Below are 22,268 nucleotides of genomic sequence, written 5' to 3'. Positions count from 1 at the left end.
GAGGAATATTTTTACACTCTTTTTACAGTAACATCCTTTAGCCCAAGTGGAACAGACAAGATGGATACAGAAATATGCTCACATTGTGAAATTAATCCTTCTATGGCTTTAGAAATGTGCCATAGCTGTAATAGATGTCTCAATTTGATGCTTCTTTTCCAGAGCTTCTACATTTTGGCCCACACATTATTTTACCTGCACTTTTCTAATCCATGATTCATAATGGAAATCAGGCCAGACTGAAGGATCAATGTTGTTCGGCACTCCTGTGCACACAGCAACCACTGGCTTTGACAAGCAGCAGATGGTGTGCTATACAGTGATTTACTGCTGCATAGCCGGGGGTGCAGCTCTTTTTGCGAGCCTTTTTCCTCCTGAATAATTGATAGAATACTGTCAGCTAGCTGTGTAGGATTTCACATATCGTCAATTGAGTAGAAAGAGTCAGCGTGTGCTATGCGTTTCTTCCAGGCTCTGTGGTTTTTAATTGTTAGGGCATTAGCTCGCATCTGTTTGGATGCAGTAAGAGGTACAAATTATGGTTACTTTTATGGTGAAACTGATTTAATTCAGTGTAGTAATCCTGCGGCTATCTGTAAACCTGGGATTGTTTAGCAGCCATAAAAAGGACAGACAAAGACAGGATTTAACTTGTTTAAAGGGAAGTTGGTGACATTATAAGTGGATCTGATGTATTACACCGCATCACGTCATCATTAACATGGTTAAACCTTAGTTTCTTCTCGGCAGCAAGGTGAGCAAATGTGTTGAATGTTGTTCTGTTTTGTCCCTGACGCCTCCTGGTTGCAGTAACTACATCATGCAGTCTTTGTTTGCAGCTCCAGAAGTGACATTTAATAATCCAAATTGTTTTGCTTCCAATCAGGGGTGAAGTTACGATGTCGGCCCTCTTCCTCAGTCTCTGAATAATATAAAATATCACTGTTATATTCCTATAATAATAATATATCTACATAATATCATATTTTTCAGGGCTTAACATAAAAACATGTGTGGTACAGTTAAGTGCCTTGCAAGGAGCTGTATATTGCAATACTTAAAGTATCACATTCTAGTACATAATGTCGAATAGCACAAAAAACACTAATTTCAAGTGCTAATTCAAAATGGGACACCAACCTTCTTCAAACATATACTGCAACGTATCTAACTCACTAACTAGATTAATTATAAAACTAAGGTTTTTAAAAAAGAAATCTTTCCACACAGTGCTTTAACTACCAATTTAAATGACTTCCAAGTCTCCAGAAGCGAAGGTCAGGGGCTCCCCTCAGGGGGTACCACACAGGCGACACTGTAGATACACTTCACTACCACCAGTACAGAGAGGTGCAGGTGCATGCGTTGTCCACTGAATGATATTAAATCAGATTTTTTAGATATATTTTCTACCTTACAGGATGCAGCAGTGAGTGGGCTTACAGGCTCCTTATTGGGGCCCCTTGGTGAGTGTGGGCTCTGGGTCCCCCTGCCCTCCTGTAAAAGCCACCATTGCTTCTCATGGTACCAGTGCAACATCCTGCTGGGATAATTTGATGGGCTCATAAAATGGACCCATGTTAGGGAGTGTGGCCCTTGGAATATTTCAAACTGCATTTTGGCCCAAAATTTAAAGCAAGTTGTTGAAACATTTCCTAACCTTAGAAGAGTTTTTGTTTTCCGGCCAGCTGACACCGACTGCCAGCTCTGTCTGATGGCTCCGCACTGTGTCTGAGTCAAACTTTTTCAGTTACTTTTAGCCACAGGGTACAAAAGCTGTTATGTTACTGAATTTATCCATGCTGGTGACTTGGCTTTATGGATGGAAAATGTCCGGACGGAAATATCTCAAGTTATTGGAATAATCTCAGAATTTTCCTCTAAAGCTGCCGGCAGTTTGACTTTTTGGCTCTTAGGAAATGTCTTAGCAGTTATTGGATGGATTTTCCTGAAATTTGGTGGCAGCAGTAGAAAGTTTTATCATTTAAACCTGATGATACCTAGCAGTTATATTAGCATTAGCATGAGCATAGTTTTTTAGCATTCACCAAGCGTCCCTGTGCTTCTGTGACACCTCATTGATATGGCAGGCTCACAGCTACAGTACGTAGACTGGTTACGAGTTCAACATATAGATTTGTGTCAGTATTGATTCAGTTGACCTTTGCAATAACGATCTTTTAATTGTCTTATTCTGATCGCCGCTCGTGTTACACTGAATGCGACACCTTGTTATACACAAAGAGGAAATGGGAAGTATTTCTGTTAGAGCCTTTGAAACAGCTCTTGATCACAATAATCGACTGTGCAGGAAAATGTTGGAGAAGCCGTTTTTGAAAATGAAATGAAGTGTTATCTTAGGGATGGTCACCGATTCAGGCTCCTTAAAGTTCATAGCAGCTAGCCGCTCCAAACTGATAAGTGCACAATTACCGTAGTGTTCTTAACAGGTATCGACTGGTCTTGTCTTCTCTTTTCCTCCCTCCATTGATTGTTGATGCTGCTCTCAGATTACGAGGCTACGCGAGGACAGGTGATAATACTCGACCGTCTGCCTGCAGGAGCACCCCAATGTACGACCGCTTGTCTTTCTGATTGTGTCTGAAAGTCAAACATTTCTTTGTGGTTATGATTCTTTCATAGATTTGTTCAGGAATATTAGTTAATTTATAAATGAATGCATTCATTTCTAAATGTGAGAAGCTATTCATGAATATTAGCAACCATGCAGCTGATCTCTTCAAACACTTTTTACTTAATTATAACCACATCTTTCAGCTGAGAACAATACTCCTGATTTGATCGCTAACCACTGGAGATCAATGCAAACACAACGGCAGCATGTTTAAAAAGAAAAACACCGTGTAGATGTTTTGCTTGTTGTTTGGGGGCATTTTTTAATAGAATTATTTCAGAGGCTCGTGAAACGAAACACAGAGAGTTCTCATTTTAATCAGAGATGGATGTGTTCAAGTACACGGCTACCTTTCCCTTCTTTTCCCCGTGCTGGTACGTTTCAAAGGTCAGCGCCTAATTTAGTTTTTAATGAGCGCTTAATTGAAAACGACTCTCCGTCTACTTTACAGATGATCTCAGTTAAATATCGCAATGTTCTTAGGTCAGATCTTTTCCCATCGTTCAACTGGAGACGGCGACTTTTTGAATACATGAGAGATGTGCTGAGAGGCAATGCCATTAATTTTAAAAATTAAATAAGACTGCTCTTTTATACACAATTGAAGAAATCATCAGACGAGAGCAAGGATGTATTGAACTGTTAAAACGGGAGCAGTTTGTCATTCATGAAGGAGCTGCAGGTATGTGACATTAAAGACTGATGAGAGATTGTCATGGAGGAAAGCACCAACCTGCAGTCAGCGAATCAAATCCAACGACAAAGAAAAACATGCATAAAATGCAGCGTTTGTGGCTGTCGCAGGCCTGCGATAAGCCCATCCAGTCATTTCATCCAGGCTGAACGAAATGAGTGGACGGCCTACCTGCCTGTGTACCTACGTACCTGCCTACCAGTGCACACTCTGCTCCTGCAGAATCAGAATCAGAATGAGAACAGTTTATTGATCCCAGAGGGGAAACTGGGTCAGTTCAGTTGTTGTTATGCAACATTTCTACCAACAAGAATAATAGAATACAAGAATACTGCTAATACTAACATTATAATCATAATAACATTAATAGTAACATACATAGCAATAGTATATAGTAATATATAGTAATAATAATAGTAATATTAACATGGTAGTAGTCGAATAATGCAGTATAAATATACATATATTGTACATATATTGATAAAGCTGTGGCGAGCTACTCAAGAATGGCAGCCAAAGTTTCTCAGTACTAACATGCTAGCATGCCAGCTGTGAGCGCCAGCAGCATCCATATCTGTTTCCATTCATTGTCATAATGTTAGAAGTTTTCTCACGTGTGATTGAGACGTGAGGTCGCTGGATTCGGTCGGCGATGACAGCGCTGCGTCCCTCTCCCCTCTCCCCACTCTCGACCTCCAGCAGTCGTCAGGCAGTGCACGCTTCTGTGTTTTGGTGGCGTGGGATTGGTGGGAGGCCTGAAGCGAGGCGCCGGGATTTTTACTTACTCTTGCTGGTTTCTCCAACGTTACCGACTCCAGCTTTAGAGGTATTTGTGCTTAAATTCAGCATGTTGCGGCTCAGCTGTTTAAACAGTGTAATAGGGCGGCTCCTTATTGACTGATGTTTCAGTCACAGAGAAGATTGTTTTTCATTATTCTCAATGTTAAACAGATTTTTTTGACTTGACGGGTTTATTACATGGTAAAAGTCCGTCTGTGTTTCCACTTGTTCTATGGGCTGTAACTGTGCAGTGACGAGAGTCAGCTGGGTATGTGCTGCAAGGAGCTCATCATGAGAGGTGAGCTGTCACACTCAATCTGTGTTTGACTAATGGCGCAGTGGTTTCCAAGATTTGGGCCTGCCTTGTAATAGAGTTCACCGACGATGTGAAGGTGAACGATCCCCATGAGCAGCCGCTCTGTTTCCCACTTGCGGCTTGTCTGTCGTTTGTCCTACAATACCTTTGACCGCATTACAAGGAGCAAATAAGAACATCCACCCTTCCTTCTGACAAGTTGATCGCTTCTGTAGTTTCATAACAAGACACTCGCGGCCATTTCAGACCTCCAAATCGTAAAATGCAATCATAACACAAAGATGAATCAATGCAGCGGTTCTGAACAGAAATGTGGCACTCACCAAACACTAGAATAGATCATTCCTCCAGCTATAGCGAGACCTGGTAGGTAATGTGCTTTATTATGTTGAGAGGCCCTGTCCAAAAGAAATAGTTGCTTGCAGAGAATATTACTAAAACCTATTTGACATTTATAAGAGTTTGTTGGTCCCCTGAGGAGTTTGTTGTTTTTCTAGCGCCACACTGCTCTCAGGAAGCATGTAATTCAGAGACTGGAGGCTTTTGAGCGTTTCTCCCCTCCTGCATTTGTCTTTGCACAGATTGTCCTCCTCTATAAAAGTCAACCAATTATTCCCATTAAGATAATAAGCTGTTAACTCAATGCATTATACAATTAGATCTGTCATCATGCTCTTATATTTATGCAATGTTAATGCGCAAAACAGATACGATACTGATACATTTCATTACTCTTAATAATATTTAATCTCACTCTCTGTCTTGTGTGGTTTGTAGTGTTATGTTTCATTCACTGGGCAGGCGAGGAGGGAAGCAATTAATCTGGAATTGTGTACTGTCTCGTCCCTGCTGTTGACCATTTCTGTGGGACCGGATGATGAATTGCCTTATTTCTGCACATAAACACAGGTCTTGTCTCCCAGTGAAGCAGGTAGCCGAGGGGCAGTGGGCGCCCTCCGCCAGGATTTATGGACAGTAGCCTTGTGAAAAATCGCACTTGTTTGAAATAAGTGAAGTAAGATCATCGTTTCCCTGTAAAGACTGAAAAAAAAAGGCTAAATCTTTCTTGTTGGTGTTTATGCTTTGTCATGTGGCTGATGGAGCAATTACTTTTTAAATGCTGCCAGGCAGGACATTGAAATTGATTTGACGCAGCCATTTTAAATTCAGCTGAGATAGATTTGTAGCCCGTCGTTTTTAACCTGTGCCTCTAAATTAAATAAGATCTCTGTTGGACTTAATGCAAGATAGTCTCAAATTATCAGGGCTTAAGGGTGTTGGTTCACAGTCCTTTATCGTTCTTCAGCCCTCAAGACAGCAGCCGGCCTTTGTGCAAATTCAGTGACAGTGATAACATATTGGAAATTGATTAAATTATATAAATAGAGCTAGTACAATAACAAGGAAACTGTTTTCACTTTCCTAGTTTACATCTAATTTAAAATCTATTTTTTTTCCCACAAATGTGCTGCAAATAATAAATACAAGACTCCCAATAATCCCTTATACCTTGTAACATCTAACACTGCTCCCACATGCAAACCACTGAGCCTTGTTCGAGGTGTTTTAACAGCACATGGCACCAGAATGAAGCCTCATAAATCATAAAACCACGTGAATATCATAGATCAATAATATCACCCACTTCAGACAGAACAGACATTGCTTATATGGATGGAGATAAACTTTTAGCCACGCGTTTGCATGCACGTTGCGGCTGCTTTGTTGTTTGGTGTTTCTCATCGTCAGTTTCTCGCATTGACAGACCAACAGAAATGCACAATATGCTTGATTTAGACCCTCCATGATCTCGCTTTTTCTGCTGTGATCTCAACAATAACAAAACAGTGACCTCCATGAGCGTCGCCATGTTTGTTGTTTACATCATGCAAATCCAGACATTCCCTACAGTCTGAGATCTGAGGTGTGCCCTCTAGTGGTATCCTCCAGTAACACGTGCAGTACGTAAGCAAGTACGTGAACAATTACGTTCACAGCCGGTTATTTTCACAAACTCGTGGTTAAAAAGCAAGAATATCTCTGGCCTGGGAGCATTTATTTACCAAATAAATATCAGCATAAGCTGCTGTAACTCTGCTTGTCCTCACTTACTAAAAATGATCAATTTGGAATTGTACTATAAATTCAATCCAGTATTTCAACTAGTAAACACATAAAGTACACAACAGTAAAAGTAAAGACTGTAAAATACACAGCAGTTAGCTCAGCAGTAATTCAGTAGCTACTGTGAATGCTGTTTTAGCAAAACATTAGCTACAGACAGCTAATATAGTAGCTAGCTTGGTTAGCAGTAAGATGATCACACAAAACAAAATCCTACTAAATCACAAGCAGCTTGAATAAAAGAATATCTACAGATAACACTCCAGTAAGGGCGTATAGAGAGTAGATAAAAGATGCCTGACAGCGCTTGTTTGGTCACAGATCTGACAAAATGGCAGCTGTAACAATGACAGTTAAGCTGCTTTGGACGTGAAGCCAGCAGGGGTTGCTGCTGGGAACAGCATCCAACTGCACCCAGCGGCTGGTGGCAGAACAGTCGTGGAGGTGGAGATATTAAAACACTGGAGGTAATGTTCCCGTTCCAGGCTGGAAACATATGGCAGCCATGTTACCTGGTCCAGTTTTAGCCTTGCTGTATGTGTAAACTATAGTGAAAGAGGATTATATATAGAACTGTGTTGTATTTAAAGTAATGAGCAGAAGACAGCTGTGCCTGTTTAGAATGAGCCAGTGTTGGTGGAATTGGTACTATTCAGATTATTATAGCTCCAAGCTAACAAATCATGCTTTCACTGCCTGAACTGAATATGCATGAACTGTCTTTGGTGTTCTGAATGGCTGATATACAACATTAAGCATTATCTTTTATGTAGAAATCCTAAATAGATTGAGTATGATGGCCTACATTGGCAGGCATTTACAATAAGAAATGCAAGAGAGAAGCACACTTACTGTAAAATATTATATTTATGTCATAAATTGTACATAAGGCAAGATCTCCCTCACACACACACAGGCACACACACTTTTCCTTGTCATCCACATGTGGTATTTTTACTTTACACTTGATTGGCATGGAAACATCTGCCTCATGGTCAAATGTTTGGGTAATGTTATGGTAAAGTGACCTAGTTCACTAATTTGTTGTTGTTTTAGTTGTCCCATATGTAAAAAATGCATCTTTTATCGACGTGTGGAGCGTGATGCCAGCCTCCCTGGTCTGGTTTTAGTGAAGCACTTAGGTGCTGCACAGCCGACAAGGAGTAGCTTGTCGTAGCTTCTCATTGGTTTGTATTGTAAACAGCGCCCAGGTAAGATGGCGGATGGTTATTCCTTGAGTTATGATGATATAACGTTGCATCAGTGGAAGCCATTTTTGGTCACTAACGTTCTTTGTGATGTTCTTGTTCTTGTCATATAATGACAGCATGATGTAGATGGACTTACAGATGAATCAGTGACGGGCGGCGGGCGGCGCAAGCTTTAACCCAGTGATCCTTTTAAAGGGTGATGTTTTTTACGAAAATAAGCATAAAATCCTGCACATTAACAGTAGCTCTTTGCTCGTTCGGTGATTTTTATTTAACGTACAGCACCTCTTAAAATGATGTCGCCTCTCAGTTTCATTCAAACTCCAATGGAAGTTAGTACATTTTTGATGGACAACACTGTTTCTCTCTCTTGTCTCTGTACTGGCTGTATCAGCGCGTGAAGAAGCCAAAGCGTCGTCAATTGCTTGTTTCTGCTGACTGTAAAAGACTCCCACAGTCAGCAATCTGTCATATAAGCATCCACCCATCACGCTCCTCACCGCTCACAGCCTGGGAGACTGTATGGGCTAACAGTAAAGCCCACGGCAGCCTCCACCTTGGTTTATATTCGGACAAATGTCGCAATGAGCCCACTGATGAAAACTTTCAGCACCCAGATCATTTAAATAACCTCTAAAGGCCGTAAAAGAACCATTTTCACAATCAGCCTCTTACTGGGAGGAATGGGATTGTCCATGAGCACGGTATTTTCTACAATTGTTTTGGTTATTTCACATGAGAGATTTGTGCATTTCGTTCTTTCTTTCTTTCTTTCTCTGTGCTCCTCTCAGTGGTTTTGAAGTGGGCGGGGATCACTTGGAAAGAGGTGATGTCACATACCCCTGTGGACCAATCAGGATTCAGTGATATTTGAAATAAAACGTGACGGGGCTTGAATGTTTGTTTGGCTGCTATCCATCAGATCTGATCAAACTACACCCACGCAGTCCTGATGAAGCAGATTAACTGGGTTTTCGAGGGTAAAACTCATTAGAAATAGTTTTGTTTTTTTTTTTAAGTTAAGACTCAAGGCTTTCAGGGACTTTAAAAATATGCAAATTAAGTAATTCTATTTACATGTATGACTTAGATGCTTTTTTACGGAAGCCGAGAAATGCTGTGCTGTCATCTCAAGGTCACAAGTTAATTATTTTGTTTATTATTTTGAGATAACAAGATAATCAACCCGTTAACAGAAAACAAAAGGTTGTTTCCTCTTGTTACTTAAGTTTACCAGAGATCAGGAGTGCCATGCCAGCATGTATAGATGGCAACTGATTTAAAACGTCAAATCAAGGAGTACCAATAATTGATCAACACATCAGACTGTACTTAAGTCTTACTTATTTATATACATACTTTATTATACCATTCAATCACCCACCAGTGTGGGTAGTTTCTTTTCCAGATCCAATCTGCCAGTGAGAATCCTTTGAGTAGTAGCCTACTGGACGTTGCTGACCGTACAGTGTATGTAAACCTGTCTGTACCTTGCAATAATTAGCCATAATGTAAATACCCTCATATCAAATTAGGGAAAACGCACTTACTTCAAATGGCAAAAGTCCAAGAAAGTTCATTTGCTTTGTTTTGATGCTCCTAAACCTGCCCCACAGAGCAGTGAATGCACGTCACAGTCCACTCCTGTGTATGATGGGAAATCGAGATGAGTTAACCCGTTATCATGAGGAAACAAGCTTTGTCATATCGAGATAATGAAGTAGTTAACTAGTGACAATAACGCTTAAAAAAGTAATTGCAAGCACAGTCATTCTCTGCTTCCTTACTTTTAAAGTGACATTAGGTTCTTAATATTTTTAATAATACCTTGTACTTCTTGGCCTTATTCATCTTTTTGCTCTTTTCGCTTGGTATCTAAGTTGAGCTGACTGTCCTTCACAGTGCTGCTAATCCCTGACCTTCCTGTAAGATATTACACGTGACCGAGCTTGAAGAAGAGCAGCTTTATAAAACTCCATGTAGGCGTCGCAAAATTTTACGATGTTGAAATGACTCTTTTCTGCCTGTCAAACACTCTTTATGTAGGCATCTCAGATCAAATTGGCTTTTGTGGGCGTGCGTGCATGCGTTCATCCACCTGTGTGTACTTGTGTGTGCGTGAAAAATGTGTGCATTGTGCATGATCCGAGGGCCAGTTCTTTAATGTGTTTGCCTGCCTTCCAGCTCTATGTTAAACCCCTGCATTGCAGCACTGCCAGTGGGATTTCAGCAGGCGCGGCCCTTTTTTTTCCCTCTAACCCTCCATCCTCACAATAGAGAGATTAAATTTGGGCCAGATCCCTCCTGCGTGGAAAGCTCCTCGCTCACACATGCACATCTCCCAGTGTTCATACGCTACGCTCCAGAGAGCGCAGGGCAGCTGAGAGCCCCCAAAAGTCTCCTGTAGGCTCCCTTTGCCCCACATGAATCCCTCCTCCCCCCTGTCTGAGTGGGAGCAACAGTCATGGAGAGCCACGTGTCTTGGAGACAGACACAGACAGAGAGAACGAGAGACTGAGAGGGAGAGAAAAAGAAAACATGGGATCCTTGGGGGCTCAGCAATTCAAGTGCTGTCTTAGAGGCTGCACAGTAATCTTGTTAAAGAATGGAAAGGCTCTGTAGTTTGGTGCTGAATGACTTTTCCGGTTGTTTGAACTACATTGGTCCTCTTCATCAAACAGGGATCAATTGGGGAATAAAAGAGCATGCTCTTTCTCTTGGAGAGCAGTGTGATTTTAGCAGCTTGGAATATAAGAAGAAAGCCTTATTCGAGTCTGCAGCCGTGGACTTGTTTAATCAATGAGACAAGCTCACAGTCATGGACAGAGTCAATAAAAACAACGGGCAGCGCAGACGGCTGAAGCAGTGCTGCAGGAATAATTTCCACCTAAAAATACTGAAGAGCTCGAGCTGGGTGATGTTGACAAAATGAAAGCGATAGAACAAATGTGACAGAAATGATGTGATGATTCTTGGAAGATATGAACACAAAAGGAAATAGCGAGCGGCCGTCATCATGTGATGATGAGTTGCCAAAAAGCCCCTTAAAAAAATGGCTTGAAACTTTGCTTTGTAGCATTATCTATCTTTATATGGCTAAATTAGCAGCAATCAACATTAAAAAGAGATCTTTAGGTGTTATTTATGAGTTTAACCATCAAAATCTTGATTGACATTGACCAAACAACCCACTAACTGTCATCAGACTCTGACTGATTGGTGCACAGAAATGTGTGACATCCGAATTTCCAGCCTTGCCCTGCCCACCTCAAACCAGAGACATATAGAAATCACTCATGTGACATAATCAAAATTGCTCTAACTTTGGGAGCAAATAGTGTTTTTGTATAGGATAAATATGATTTCAGGCTGTTTAAAACCCACTTAAAGTCATTATTTAGGTTCACGTATGTCACAATATTACAGTAAGTTGAGAGCCAAAAGGATTTTGTTTCAGATCTTTCAAAAATGAGCAAAAATCTCATTATTTCGGTGCACCTCCAAAATCAGATCTATCAGTAGCTGAGACCATGTTGAGGCTCATGTGCTGATGAACTGGTGCAGTATTTTAGGCTGTTTTAGACCTGCGAGACCAACTGAAGCCACAAAAAATTCTGTCTAAAAGTCTGGAAATCCCTTCACATCTGGTAACTTGTACCCTGACTTTTGATGATTTGGATTATCAGCGTTCGTTCTGATATGACTCCACTGCCAGCATGGTTCACTGGCAGGGGCTTGGAATAAAAACCAAAGGGCGAGTCTTCATTAAATCCCCTTTCGTTTATTTTTTTTTTTTGGCCGCATGGTTTGGCCCCTTGAGGACATAAATAGGTGTGGGAAAGATCCAATTATGTTCACCGAGAGGCAATTCCCTTTAACGTGATTGTATCTGAGAATCTGCACATCAGGGCCTGTCGCCTCTATCACCGAGCCAATTTATGATCATTCAAGATTTTGTTTTGTGAGAATTGACCTTAGAATTGTCCTCACAGGATACTGTTTGTCTCTGCTGTGAGATTATGTTATTATGCAAGCGTATAACAGGCAAGACATTTAAGGTTGGAGATTTGAATCAGGTTTGATTAAGTGTTTTTTGGGGTTTTGATTTTGAATTCTGTCCTTGTCGTTTGACCTTTCTGTGAGAATCAATGGAAACGCCACTTGTATTGTTGGAGTGCTGCAGTGTGAAGCAGTGTAGAAGCACTGCTTTTCTTCTCTCTGTCACTGCGGCCCCTCGGCTGGCTGCAAACAACTCACTTTGACAGTTTCATGTTATTTCTATGGGGACTGAAGGTATTTGACTGCGCAGGAGCCTAAAGAGTCCCAACTCTTGACTCCTCCGTGGACCATGAAATTATTCCTCAGTCACTGATATCCGTCATCAGCCATCTTGTTGTCTGGAAATGCTTCGAGTCACGTGTGCTAGAATTAAAAGGTCACAGCACGAGATGTAGAAAACGATTTCTTTCAGCCTTTTGTCAGTGTTTGTTTTCATCATAGATTTTATGGCATCAGGAGATCCAAATGACGGATTGATCTCAAGGGTGTTACTTACATAAATAGCAACCGCAATGGGAAAATGAACTGCTTTGGGTATGTTTCAAAAAGCCACTTCAATATGTAATACATATAATTCACAGAAGACAAGCTGTTGTGGTGATGGCAGATTTGAATTGTGTGAACTGTTTTCCTTCACTGAAGTGCCCAAATTGAAGTTGGTTATCTCTCCCTGTGGATGTCTTCCATGATACAATTACAATAAAGCAATTAAGTCCAGTGAGTCATGAAATTGATTGTTTTGCTAAAATAGAAGAAGTAAATTGGGCCACAAATAGAAAGTCCTCAAACGTCTGCAGAAGAACATGGGCAGAATGTGACTGATCCTAAAAAATCTTTAATTCTCTCGTCAGCACGTCGCAGCGGACAGCCCCTGGCCATGCTATGCTGCTAAGAAGGTGACTTAGATCTGATTGTTGTACCTTAAAGTAATTGTTCAACATTTTTTCGCTTCCTTGCTCCGAGTAAGATGAGAAGACCGATACCGCCCGCATATCTGTGCCGTTATTACGAAGCTGCCGCCAGGAGAGGATTAGCTTAGCCAAAACACTCGGAGCAGCGGGAAACGGCGAGCCTGGCTGTGTCCAAAGGTAAAAAAAAAAAAAAAAAAAAGTCTGCACATACTAGCATCTCAAGAGCTCACTGATTAAGACGTTATTAAGACAAGAAACAGCACAGAACATAACCTCCAGAATAAAACTCATTTTTAAACTTTGGTTTTTGCAGGAGTTTAACAAGCGAGATCTAACATGTAAATTAATGAGCTTTAGCAATGCTGATTGGCACCTTTATTTTATTATTATGACAAAGCCATGCGAGCTGTTTCCAGTCTTAATGCTAAGCTAAGCTAACCATATTTAATGTGCAGACATCACAGTATATCTATCTTGTATATCTCTTAGCAACATTTCAGTATTTTTAGCAGTGGATGATGGAACAGCTATGGGTTTCTGGCTTGGTTTTCTTATAAATTAGTAAATGAGTAATCAATGCTCTGAAATTAGTCAGCTGAATATTGAATGGAACGTTGGACTGTAGGCAAATCTTTATTTAAGTGATTTTGTTTTAAAAGTACATCTGAACCATAAAGATTAGGAAGTGTGTTGCTGTTATTTGTGCAACAGAGCCATTTGTTGTGTTTGTCAGTAAAACACCTAATATGCCAAAATATCTCTAAATGTCTGATGAGTTTGTGTTTCGAGGTTAATCCTGGAAGCACCACTGTGCAGATACCTTCATTGTGGATAGGTTCAGGAACAGAAAGCTCTTCTGACTCGGGGTTGAACTGTTCTTGTTTAGAGAGCTGTTTCAGGTGTAGCTTTTGATTCACAGCCACGTTTCAAAGAGGGAGCCATTGCAGTGATACTTCGGCAATGACAATGATTTAATTCAATAACTGGCGAGCCGTGGTGTGCAACGGATAGCTGTCAGTGATAATTCATTCGTCCTGCAGCTTTGTGGATCAAAACAGTTGGCTTCAGGCATATATCAGCTTGTTTATATGAGAGGGGGACAGCCATCAATATTCTTCTCTTGGCTCCAGAATGATTTCTGCTCTAACTGTGTCGTGTAGTGTCCAAGTTGAAAGTCTCATTTGTTTTTTTTTTCCTCCTTATTTTATCTTTTTATTTCAGGAATGCCTGTCACACCAGGTGTTCACAGAGTGCGATTTAATGCCGTGGATTATCTCGAAGTGATGCACACGCCAATTTAACTGCCTTCGAATCTCCAAGAAGGAACTCCAAGAAGTACAATACGTCCCACTCAGCTCACATTGTCTTTCTCTTTCAGGGGCTGACAACATTCTCACTGTGATTACCTCCGGACACTTGCCGAGATTCAAGATTCGGCTGTAAGTATCCCTGCAGGCGGAGATGTTGGGTGCATGTGTCGGGGCTCTGAGCCAGTGCTGTGAACTTAAAGGCTGAGGGATGGAGAGAGGAAGGGGGGAGGAGGAGAAGCTCCACTCCATCAGAGCAGTCTGGTGTCATTGCTGCGACCGTCCTCTTTAAGAGAAGACAGATCACTGCACATTGTTAGATGCCTCCATCCTCTGCAGCCCCCCTCACAGAAATATCATCCATTCCTCGTCATTTGAGAAGTCCAGCTTGCCTCCGCTCCCTTACTGTCCACTGAAGGCACAGCGCAGATGGCGGACTGTCTACAGCTGGATGCTCTCTGAAGCTGTCCAGTAATATAACACTCTGATGAGCTGTAGGGTGAAACACTAATTGACCTGAAAAGAAAATTCTGTTGATTATCATTAATTGCTTGAATTCTTCCTGAGGTATGGAGTTATTTAAACTTCATACCAAATTACTTCAGAGGAATATGTTTGGGCTGACTCCAAAAGATGCTACAGTGCTACAGTGCTACAGTATATGCAGACAGACACAAGCCTTGCGTTATGACATGATCCGGACTCCACTAGGTGTCAGCATGAAACGCTGTGTGTTGGGTTTTCTCCACTCTCCCGTCTGTGCTTGGAAAAGCTTCGCATGTGCCGCGGAGGAGGGAGCCCACTGCAGTGTGTAGTGAGCAGGAAAGGCGTGGTGGGGATGGAGGTGCAGCCCACTGTGAACAAGCATGATTTACTGTAGGACTGGCTCTTTGTGCGCCAGTCTCCATCGTACCCTGCATACTCCAGCACTCAGCTGATTAATCAGAGTCATTTCCATGAGTGATGGAAGCTCCAATGCCTCGGAGGCTGCGGAAAGCTAATAAACCCCAGCGGACAATAGCCTCGCCTGGAAGGACGGTTACCGGCCACTGCTTTTAGCCCGCCTCTGCCACCACAGCCATCTGCCATTATTCAGCCCTCACTGCCCTGTGTCAGCCTCATTGTTATTAACATTGATCAGCTCAACATCTACTGAATGAGAAATCATACCCTGGGGACTGGTGGTGCACAATTAGTTGGTTGAATATGCAGCACCATTAGAGGTCGCAGCTTTTTATAAATGCATAGTGTTACTCTGTAATATTTATTTTTCCAGAGCAACTGGAGGAAGGACATAAATTCATCCTTATCTCTGGTCTGGAGGGTGGCACCACAGATGAATAAGATAAATAATCTTATCAGGGTGAAGCATCATGAATAAGAACTAGAACACAAAGATTTTTATGTTTGAACTTTTTCAAAGCTGCATTGACTGATTTTCTGGGCTCTTGGAAGGCAGCTGAAACCAGCTATAAACATAAAACTGACATATTGTCACCTTTTAAGATGGTGCGTTGAACTTGTTAGCAAACAGTTGCGTCTTTACACATTGAGCAGCAAAGTCTAACGTTCACCGTCTGATAACTCCACTGTTCTCCACCAGCTCCTGAGGGAAATATCCGGCTGTTTAGCTGCTACATAAATGCTCCACTATGTCCACCATCTAGTCGATAACATTGTCTGTCTGCTGTTTGTTGCTGAGCAAGAACAACATTTTAGAGAACGGTTAAGAGTAAGCTGTAAGATGCTCCACAGAGCTGAGGGGGGCTGCAGGACCAGGTGAGAAGTCTCTTTGGGTTCATTAGTGCAAGTGACCCTTTTCACATGCAAGTGATCTGACCGTTAAGGTAACATATTGATCATATCAGTTTTAAATGCTACAGAACATGAAAAAAATACTTGCAATTGCACAAAATCAAGTAATTTTTTTTACTTATCATGTGAAATGGCTTCATACACAACTAACTTTAAAAAAAAGGTTTTAGGCTCGCAAGTTGAGCAAATAATTACCAAATGAATCTGCCAGTTTCCGTAATAGCAATATATGACAGGGAAAAGCACCAAAGTGCAATGATTAATCGATTTCTTTTTTAATTAAGCCACTAATTGCTTCAGCTCTCCACAGAAGGGTTGTACGTGTATTATTCCTTCCCTGTTGCTAAAAGAAGCTATTTTTTGCATTATGGTTTTATAATGCAGAATATGAATCGTTGTGAGCATTGATTTGGACAGTCTATTCAACTATAGTTGTTATTGAAACAGATATTATTTCAACTGTTGCCATTTAATCCAACACTGGTGTTTTTACCTGCAGCAGCCCTCAATCCTCCTAAAACACAAATTATAATTTCGTAACAACTGTGGAGTCACATTATGGAGCAGTTTCCCTCTCAATCTGCCAACACGATGAAACACAAAGGAGTGCATTGTTGTGCCTCCTCACATCTGCAGCACCACAGAACCAGATCTAATCCTTGACTGCCAGCCGCAGCGTTGAACATCTACCACACACACACCACACACACACACGAAGGCAGCACTCACTAAACAGATGTGGAGATCGAGGGAGCGATGCCTTGCTGCCTCATGTTTGGGGCCACCGCAGACATAAATCTCGAGACTTCACTTGATAAAACGCTAGATGCTGTCGTGTGGTTGTGCATGTGTTCTGTATCGTTTTTACGCACATGTAGCTTTTGGATCAATATCCTGTCCTTTCGTTTTTTGTCGCCGCCATGGAAAAGAAGCATCACAGTCTTTTTTCTTTGTCATCCTTCCTACTGTCCAATTTTCCTCCATTCCTGTTCTGTGAAATATCCCTATTGCCTCTGAAGTACAGTCACCTTGTTAAAACGCGGCCATTCGACTTCAGCGACTGCGCAGGAAAACACATGGTGTTACATGTGATTTTGTAGAAAAGGCTGGGCAGGGCAATGCATTTTAATGGCTTCCCACAACCATTGACTGAACAGCTTTAATACAGTCTCCACATCACGCCCGCCTTATTAAATATGTATTCCGTGTTGCACTGAATCTCTCTGGAGACTTGGCCTGTTTAGTTCAAAGTAAGGTCTGATGGAATTTTTCTTTTTACTCAATGAAACGATGCTGATGATGACTAGATTATTAGTGTATTTGGCGTCTGCTGTAGCTGTAGGCAGCAGTATAAAACTATGATAAGACCATTCATACTTCATCATCTGCTGCTACAAATCATTATGCCTCTGCGGTTCATGTCACATGGGACAGGTGCCAGTGTTGCTCACCATGGGTTTACCCAGCATGCTATGAGTCTTGTTTGGATCAATATCCAGTTCCCACTCAGACACTGAATCAGACCTGCCTGAGTTTCAGGGCACTGGGCTGTAAGATGGCTCTTACATTGTGGAAAAGTGTGCACGGAGGCTTGACAAGCTTTCATTGATTTAATAGCAAGATGTAAATATATATATATATATATTGGTGGTCTTTTAATTGTTACGTTTGCATTTTTTTGTTTTATCTGTGTGACTAGACGACTTTTGTCCTTTTGTCAGATTTAGCTTTTTCCTCTGTGATGTAGACCTTCATATTTGCCCCAACAGTATTAAAAATACATCAGTGAGCCACACTGTTGCGCTGGCTGACATGATGGTGGGCACTGGGATCTTGACTAGGTCCTGCATACACCATCCTGGTGCAGTTAGATACTAACGTCAAACCAAATGTGTATCAATCCGCAGCAAAAAACAGTCCCCAACAAATGCACCATTTACTTGTGTTTGAGTAACGTTTGCCAGAAAAATGCAATGCTACACAGCGTTTTTAGGAGCCTCTTTTAAACAATGAAACTATATTTTTGTGACCATTTTTTAAGGTTTTTGTCTTCAATAAGAAGAAGTGAGCTTGGCGCCACAGACGGGTAGAGAGGTAGGAAAGTATGGAAACACACATTGTTGGTTTTTATGCTTTCATGGGATTTGTGCTAAATGTACAGAGCTGAGCTGTTGTCATTTTACATCACCTCAGCAGCTTCACCTCCCCTATAATCACCACATCACTTTTAATTCAAAGCCAGCAACCATACATTAGTGCCTAAGCTCAAAGCTGAGAAATGGTATTGCCACAGACAGGGAGCAAATTCCTCTCTCTCTCCACCTGTATGTTTTGAAATTACAAAAAGCCATCTCTTTCCCCCCGTCCATTTTCACTGATTGAGACTTTATTGATTTCTTGCTCAAGCGCACATTTCTGGCCAATAAGGAGGGTGATTCACTTAGGGGACGATGATAATTCTCGGTGACACACAGAAATACCCAAAGGGCTCCAAACTGTCTGGTTCAGCGTTGGTGTTAAGCGAAAGAGTGCGTCACATCTTGTCATTAAACAAGCTGATTTACACAGTAATACGCCGACTGGAAGGGTAAAAAGCATTGTAAGCTAAGGGGTGGACTTGGTGGCATTGCTGATGGCTGAGCACATATTTATACTATGATTTTTTTATTTTCCAACCCTTTTTTTGTGATTTTTATACTCAAGCCTGTCACTACTACACTTCAGGTGCTTATGTAAAGCACTGTGAGAAAGGGGAAATTTGTTGGTCTGCAAAAGGTTTTTAAAATCCTACCAGAAACTCACATATTCATGTGCTTACATCCGCCATACCCTGTTAGTCTTTGTGCCATTGTCGCAGGATTAAAATCTTCCTTGATGACAGTGGGAGTAGTGCGAGTCCAAAGACATAATTCAGATAAATGGATAGAGATGGCAAGAGCGAAAGAGACTCAGCAGCAGACTGCTGCTGCGGTAAGCACACAGCAAATGACAGGCTTTTGCTTGTCTTCATTGTATTATCTAGAGGTCTCATCTACAGTATGCCATTTTTTTCTGTTTACTTATTTACATCCACTCAAGCTCATAAGGTGCAGTTGCAGCCAGGAGCATATCCGAGCCCCGTGGAGTCCCCGAGCAGTGGCGCTGGTTAACCTGGGTGTGGGTGCCGGTCGGACAATAGAGCACACGGATGCTTTTGAATTGGCCGTATGCGTTGGATCGGAGCACATATTGCTGCATGCAGCACCTTGTGAGCAGCATCACAAATCAGCCGGCTGAGTTAGTGAGAGTGGACGGGTAGAGATGGAAGATGGAGAGAAGGGGAAGGGAGAGGGGCAGAGGGGAGGGGAGGGGGATCCTTTCAGTGACAGAGATAGAAAGAGTGGAGAGAGTGGGAGGAGGAGGGGATTGAGAGAAACGGAGGTGGGGGTAGTCACCGAGAGAATGAGTGAGCGTGTGCGTGTGTGCGTGTATGTGTGTGTGGGAGAACAAGTAGTGCTGCAGTGGAAACAGTGCGAAGAGGACTGCAGTTTCTGGTGCTGATGGCAGAGCGGTCGAGGGACGTTATTAAGGCATTGTAACATTAACCCTAAGTGCCTCTTTGGTGAATGGGTTAGCCTGTTGTGGAGAACAGGATTACGGAATTACGGTAGTGCTGGTAAGGGTGTATTTCAACTCTCTTCTCAGCATTGCTTGAACACGTCCTTTGAGGAGTCTGGAACAGAGGAGGCTGGTGCTGTAGTTGAGGATTTTTTTTTGCAGACTTAGTGTTTCCTTTCTGTTGGTTTTACCATAATGCAGGTGCTGTGTGCATGTTACTTCCAAATGCATGTGGTCCCAAACTTTACTCAGAGCTAATACGTAAGCCTTCGTGAAAGGATTACTGCACATCCTCTGGGTCCTGATGTGCACTGGGGTCCGGCTATGGACCATGTCTTCGTGCAGTTTGTGTGCAATCTGTTATGGCTCCACATCAGGCACTGTTTTTAGAAGGGGGTGGGGTTGGGGTGCAGCTCTGGATCTAGATTATTCTCATTGATCATGCCTCATTTAGCTTGCCTGGTGGGTGTAGTACCTCTTTCCTGGAGAGTGTCCAGGAGGCTGCCCCGCTGACAGATGCTCTGCTTACCCCTCTAGCCACACCAGCATCTCTCACAACCTGGTGGAGCCAAAAAACGGTGCACTACACTAAAATACCTCAGGTCTACTGCATTGTATCAGTTTAACAGACACAAACCACGGTGCTCTTTGTCTTTAGAGAGTGAGTAGTCAGACATTAAAAGAGGCTGACAGTTGTGCTGAGGAGTATAGAGAGTAGAGGGTGGGGATTTTATAAAGTGCTGCAGGATGCTCTTTTTTTCTGCTGTCTCTCATGGGACATACAGCACAGGCAGCACCGAGGTGACAGTACCAAGGACAAAACCTTAGGCTGATTGTAAATCTTACTACCCAATACTGGCTCTTGCAGGTCTGCACCAGGCTCATCATTAGCACAACATCATTTTTATTACATCCAGTTTCATTCAAATTCATTAGAACAGACTAAGAATAGATTATTTTTGAAGTAGAGGTTTTTAGCCCGGCGTGAACCTCTGCTGTTTCAAAACAAATCCAAATATAACACAATTTTCACATTATGCACAAAGGGAATTATATATTCGTCTGTCTTCACGGGGTTCTGTGTCCTGAAGTAACATCATGAATATGAACCAGGTTTGTTCATTCAGTCTCTGCTGTTGTAATTATCATAGACAGTCAGCGGCGTGTATTTGGAGCGGTCACATGATCACTCAGGTTTCAGGAGTACAGTAAGCAAACAGTGTGGGGGATGCGGAGGATCATATTATATGTACTGTATATACAGCTGGGTATGTACTATACCTGCATACATGTGTACTGCTCCAGTATCCTGAGTGCAGGAGGCTATTTGATACTGAGCATGCTCTGACGCTTCTTTTTTTGTCAGGCTCTAAAACATTCAGGCAGGCTCATTAAGTCCGTACCTCAGGCGGCCGCTCCCATTGGCTCTCACACTGAGAAATACTCGCCGAGTCTCTCATACATAACCAGAAAAATGAGAGGATGCTTTGAAGTTCACCAATCTTATTTCTTTTTTTCTCTGCTGGCTCCCTCCAAGAAGGCAGCTGGTGCCCGGATGCTGGAACTGCTCACAGAAGAGGAGAAATAAAAGAGGCTTATTCTAACTGTGTAGCTTCCTAAAGTGTGCTGCTTGAGTGGGTTTATCCACTTGCAACCACACCACCTTTGTTTTCCTACTTCCTGCTGCTTCAGTATGTGGAAACGTTGCCTCTCTGCTTATGCTTTAAAGCATTCCACAAGCAGACGTGGACTCTGAGAAACAGTCGGTGATTTTCCCTCTGATACATTAGCACAACTGTCATTGAGATTGCTCAGCCGCTGTCAGTTCCTCACTCCAGGTGAGAGCTGAGCCTTCCCAGTCCTGGCTCCAGCCCATTTGATGGTGTGTTGCTGGCACACGATGGCAGAGAGTGTCAGCGTTAAACGGTCAGGCGCTGTCACCAGTCACAGCATCCTGCAGCGCTGACGGGGCATTTTCACCCCTCTTTAATCTTCAGAGGGAGGAAAACATGGCAATTTTTGCCGTGAGACCTCTAGCAGCATTTTTTTTCCCTTCTCTCAGCCACAGCCTCTTGGAGGAGAGGATTTGCGATGGTCACAGAGAGCGTGACACAGAGCAGGGCAGCACTTTGCTGGAGAGAACGAGTGAAATTATTTTCAGCGTGTTTCATCATGCTGGAGATGTTTGGTGGAACGCCTACAATGGCACAGAAAAACCTTTGAATTCATGATGAGATTTTCTGTTTAGAAAGTTACACATATGCAGTTTGACATTTGGGGAAATGCACTCATTGGCTTTCTGGCAGAGACTTAGACGAGAAAATACCACTTTCATGTCTGTGCAACCAGCAGCCTGTTAGCTTAGCTTAGCACAAACGCTGAAAACAGGGGGCTAGGGTGGCGCGAGATACAATCTTTTATCTCGTTTGTTAAATCAGTACCACAGCCAAAGTTTTAGAGGGGTTTTGTGCCAGACTAATTCCTGGCTTGGACCAGTAACTAGACTAGAGTTTCTGGTGTGCAACTCCTCCCGTAACTCATTGAAAAGTCATTTTTACACATTGGCTTTTGCAATCAAACAAATCTGAACATGTTAATGTAAGCTTTAGAGTTGCTGGTTGGTGGAGCTGTTTCCTCCTCTTTCCAGACTTTTTGCTGAGCCAAGCTAACCGGTTGCTGGTTGTAGCATACCATTTTATAGGTATCAATCTTCGCATCTAGCTCTCCACTAGAAAGTGAGGAAGCAATTTTCCAAAATGTCAAACTGTTCCTTCAATGCCATCATAATGGATGATTTATCTAACTTGAAAAGAGATTTT

The 22,268-nt window shown here is 42.2% G+C and overlaps 1 protein-coding gene across 2 annotated transcripts in view; it reads left to right on the top strand.

Moving 5' to 3' along the window:
• The window catches only part of LOC121612610 (synaptotagmin-2-like), a 56,426-nt gene that overhangs the window by 13,700 nt on the left and 20,458 nt on the right, over positions 1-22,268 (top strand). For both annotated transcript variants that reach the window (XM_041945616.1, XM_041945615.1), the window contains one exon: positions 14,109-14,169. The gene's annotated coding sequence lies outside the window, so the exon portion shown is untranslated. The remainder of the gene's footprint in view (positions 1-14,108; positions 14,170-22,268) is intronic.

Source organism: Chelmon rostratus, chromosome 10 (assembly GCF_017976325.1).
Source record: "Chelmon rostratus isolate fCheRos1 chromosome 10, fCheRos1.pri, whole genome shotgun sequence".
Lineage (NCBI taxonomy): Eukaryota > Metazoa > Chordata > Actinopteri > Chaetodontiformes > Chaetodontidae > Chelmon > Chelmon rostratus.
The sequence above is the reverse complement of the archived record's forward strand: the minus strand, read 5'-3'. Positions and strand labels throughout refer to the sequence as shown.